The following is a 5,463-nucleotide window of genomic DNA, read 5'->3' on the forward strand; positions in this document are numbered from 1 at the left end:
TATATATATATATATATATGTATATATGTATATATATACATACATATATATATGGGGGGGGGGGATTATGGGTGTGTGTAATATTTGGGATTAATGAGTATACCTATAAACGAAAGTTGTAGGATGGGTCGAAACGGTCATCGTACAAAATACAGTTATACCAATTCCATCTTCTGTTTATTTAATCGATTATAAACACACACACACACACACATATATATATTCTTTACATTATTTACATTTGACGGATATTTGTCCTCATCTTGTTTGTTGTTAACACAACGTTTCAGCTGATATACCCTCCAGCCTTCATTAGGTGTCTTGGGTTTAAAACACTGCTTTAGAAGAATTATGTTCCAAAATGTGTTGCAATCTTTTTACTAAGCAAGTTTCCAATATTTTGTCAAGAAAACAATGGAGCAAAGTGTTCTTGTCAATCAAAGTATATAAATGTTGAATGATATAGAATTTGAGAAATCTATCACCACGTGAATTTGATGCTTGAATTTCTTCCAAAGTTTTGTTAATTAATTTCCTTTCATTTTATTGCTGAGTTTGGAAAAAAAAAGGTAATGCTATGAAAAGGTAATGCTCTCCAAGTATTACTCTCCAAGAAAAGACAATACTAGTGAGTTTGATGTCATTAATATTTCGCTTAAACTGTTGGAGATCAACACCTTCAAGCAGGAGGAGGAAATGCCAGAAAGACGATGCTATGGAGTGAAAGGACTGGGAATGGTGATGTGTGGACTGGAGGGTTGGACGCCACAAGAATGACAAGAGATGAAGAGATGAGTGTTATTCGGAGTTATCTGAACGGTGGAGTTATGACGTAGGACACCTCCAGGGGTGACGGCCAATGTAATATCGAACAGATTAGATTACTTTTGTGAAATGCAGTGCTCAGATATATCAATTGTCGAGATCAGTGGGTCTAATCCGGTGTTCAAATGACCCATGGGGATCCATACAACATTCACTTGTTAAAATTTATCTGCGATAAATAAGTTATACTTCTGCTATACACAAGGTATTTAAAAGGTTTTTTTTTATACAAATCCTAACAATATTTAATTATTGAAATATAATGAGATGTTTTAAAAACTTCAAGGCCGGGGTCCAACCAAGGAAAATAGGAACGAATGGTGTAAATATTTCAGCTTTCTCATTCTTGGAAACTAATGTAATTCTTGTACATACAACCAACTATTTTCATACGTAAGGTTTGACAGAATTAATATCCTGAAATATTTACATTGAGTTAGTTGAGCATTTCTCTCAAATAATTTGCTCTACGTTCGAATAGGTTCGACTAAGACACACTTCTCCGGAACATTATATGCAATATGCAAACCATCCGAGGTCTCCTTCGGGTGTATCCAACCATCGCTACTGAGGTCTGTCGATATTCAATGCACACGACTCTTGAAAGTACTGTCCACTGTGCACATACGCCACGATAAATTAGATCTGGGCTGTTTGATGTTTCATGACTATAAATCAAAGATGGACGCTTCATTTGTTGGCAGAACTAGTTTTAGATCGGATTCTAGGCTTGGTTAGGTGATATTACACCCCTGAGTCTAACTTTGGTACTATCAGAACTATTTCCGAATCAGAATAAGCGAATACTTCATGTTCTACAGTGAATAAAATGTTTGCATTCTATTAGGAATAGAGATCTTTGTAAATTTTCCTGTAGTCTCAAGACGATTTTTTGCTAGTAGTTATTGGAAATTCTATTGATTCCCTAGGTACTTGTTGCTTTCTTTAATATATTCTCTTATCTAGATGTAATATGTTTGTTGACTGCTCAAATATTCATTATCGAACACGTCAGATCGTTTACAGCCTTAAATTATACTTAACTAATGAAACATTTAAGTTTTCTCTTTTTTCTTCTGAAAATTCAGTTTTCATTCTATTTAAAATAATTTTTAACGGTATGTACGTAGAAAATATTGCTATCTTTATACGACATTTGATGTTACATCTATTATTTATATTCTTTGTTGAAGTTTTCTAGCAATCATAGCTTTGTTGCTATTTGTTTTCTACGTTAGTTTTGAATGCTACTGATATTCATATTTCTAGTTCATTAAAGAACTTCTCTTGCCTTACTGAATATACGTTGAAATACCTCGTTCTCTCCTAAAACCAATATACACAAAGAAACTGTAAGATATCTACTTCCATACATTAAAAAAAAAATAACAGAGCTGTATCTCGATAAATTAATAAATTTCAGGACGAATGGTTCGGACCTCATCACCTCTGGCTGTAGCCAAAATATTTGGCATTCACAAGTTTATTTTACCAAATAGTAAATAGCTACCGTTAAAAATAGTCAGGAGAATTGCAGACGAATTCTTTTTCATTACCTTACAGCATTGATTTTTAAACTAGTTGTATTCAATAAGAAAAGGCTTCAGTGAACAATGATGGTATCTTATCAACTCGCTGCGTTACGAAAATTAGCATAAATTTAGAAAATAATGTAGGTAAAAGCTCTGAGAGAAATGAACTGTAGTCATCAGTTCATCCTGAATGAGATTGCCAATTGCAAACTTCACTTATTGAAAATCATTAAGATTCAAGAGATAATGCGCACCGTCTCGGGCTTGTCACTCGACGGCTTTGCAGCGCATCACCCTTTCTCCACCGCTCATTTATGTGAGGACACCACCGATTGGATCGATTGAAAGGTAATCGATCTGAAGTTTTTCACAGGAACATCAGCAGCATTGATATTGTGGAGTCACACAAGTCTGTCTTGACATTTAGCGATACTTTGTATACTCTGCAATAGTAAAACTAACCGTATGAAATCTCAGGTATGTGAGTGTAAAGATGAGACTTTGATTGGTCACATTTTCCAGCCGATCAGCTTTGTGATAAGATCATGCCGTTTTTATAGCAAATCAGTGGTTAGACATAATAACATCCCTTTGAGTAAGCAAATAGCGTTGCGGCACCATCACACCACTTTGGAAAAAACAAATGTCTTCGAGACAAATTCACATCATTTCTTCAGTTGTCATCGTAATATATCGTGTTGAGAAAGAATGATACTGTTTAAGCGAAGAAAAATCTTATCTTTTTGAGGAGTATATACCTTTGAAAAAATACCCAAAGAACTTGGTGTGTTTGTGTGTGTGTGTTTGTTTGTGTGTGTGTGTGTGTGTGTGTGTGTGTGTGTGTGTGTTTGTGTGTGTGTGTGTTTGTGTGTGTGTGTAAAAGATGCTGGGTAAAGAGGACTCGCGAACACTTTAAACAATGATAAACACAGAAAACTGTAAAAAATCAGAATGTAATGGTCAAACATGCAAGCGTGATAACTGATGATGTATAATTGATCATGTATAATTGATAGTTAGATGATATCAAAGGAAATATATAGCAAACGTTAGCCGTTAGCTTGATCAGTGTAAATGACAAAATTGTTTGGCGCAAACTTTGTAACAGAATGGTTGAAGAAACAATAACAACAAATGAAAATAACTGGATATTTTTCAGAGAAAATCGTTAGGAGGACATACTACTTCGTAGAAGATTGGTTAGATCTCAAATAAAGGAATGAGATAAGTTATTTGAAGTGATCAACTGATATAGGCGAGGTTCAGGACCGTATGAAGTTGTGTACCTGAGTGTATTACAGCAATAATGAAACTAAATATTAGAGCTAAAACAATTGAAGAAATCTATCTTCAAAGCCTGCTGTAGTATCATAAATGCTGAAAAACTGAATAATTTTATCTCTTTTAAAAGAAGAATTGAAGTGGTAAACCGTTACTTTACTAATATTAACTCTCATTTGTAAACTAAATATAATGATTTTGCTTTGTATGGTCTTTCATATACATTTAGTGTAGTCTGATATCTATGTATGTATGTATGTAAGTATCTATCTATCTATCTATCTATCTATCTATCTATCTATCTATCTATCTATCTATCTATTTATCTATCTATCTATCTATTTATCTATCTATCTAGCTAGCTATATATATGTATATATATATATATATATATATATATATATATATATATATATATATATATATATATATATGCGTTTTAGCTGATCTAAATGTCAAAGTCGCCATATTCTAATCAACAGCAAAATCAGTTTTGAACATCCTCTGAAGATAACTACAAAAAGAATTCTGAGCAAGAAGCTGACATAAAGTCAAACACAACTTTGGAAAAAAAGGTTTCTTGAACTCTGGCCACTAGCCTTGAAAGGAAGATAAACTTTCGTAAACTCTTGGGTGTAATATTTCGCAGCAAACAATTTATTAGCTCCATCATTGATTGTTGCAGTCTCGTTAGTTTCAAGCAGTAATCGATCCAAACAAAGGGGAAAAGGGCCAAAAAGAAGTAACGCATTCCGTATCATTACTGACTGAAAGCAGACGACACCCACACGAAAAGAAAGACTCAAAATAGAGATCCATTTAGAAATGCAGCATATAGAACACGTAGGGCACAACGGTTTATAGATTGGGCAGTCATTTTTGACATGTTGCTGGTCTGTTGTTAACGCTAAACTGAGGATAAACAAAGACAAAATAATTGCTCTCCGATTTGATTCAAAGAAGCATATAATCATAATGTACACTCTCATAAATTACTACAACATTCATTAAGCCGAAATACTGGACCAGTCCAATAAACCAAGTACTGCACTTCATACAATTAAATACTGCATTTGTGCGTACGTTTATGGTGGCCTATCAAAAGTGATAAGAGCGTCGATCCATTCAGGACATTCATCTTACTTCGTTTCCGGCGCAGTGTCTTTCACAAGAGCGGACGTGGCTGGCAAGTACTGTATGTGACAGGTAGATCCTGTGGCATTGAAGGCTCTGAAAGTGACCCTGGAGAATAACTTCGAGAGTTGATGACGGCCTCTCCTCTTTTCTTCATGCAGTCTTCTGCGTTCTGTTTCAAAGTTCTCTACTCCAGCATCCAACATGGACTTCCGTGCCTTATGATCAACAATCGGCCTCCAACCCATTGGGAGGAACACCGCATAAGAAGAGAAACCGCTTGAGATTATCATGGAAACGAAGTTCTGGATATCCATGCGGCCAACTTCCAGTCTCGATCTTGTTGAAGAGGACCATTTTTAGGATCCAGTTATCTGGCATCAGGATCACATGGCCAACCCAGCGGAGAAGACTACTAAGGATGCAGGCTTCGGCTTGGCCTCTGCATTTATGGGGAGACTCAACGAACGAGTTTTTCGGAACAAGTACAAACAAATCTTCGTTTATAGAGCAGTCTGTGTCCCCCCCGCCTCTTGTTGGGATCTCAGTGTTGGGACTCTTTATCAGCGTTCTATGTCAGATCATTACAGAGTTTCTTCGATCTCCGGTGACGGAACAAAATGCCTCATTCCAAAATTCTTTTAACGGCTGGAATCCACTGCATGTTGTCATTCACATTGTAGACCCCCAC

The sequence above is a fragment of the Octopus bimaculoides genome, chromosome 3 (genome assembly GCF_001194135.2).
Source record: "Octopus bimaculoides isolate UCB-OBI-ISO-001 chromosome 3, ASM119413v2, whole genome shotgun sequence".
In the NCBI taxonomy this organism is placed as follows: domain Eukaryota; kingdom Metazoa; phylum Mollusca; class Cephalopoda; order Octopoda; family Octopodidae; genus Octopus; species Octopus bimaculoides.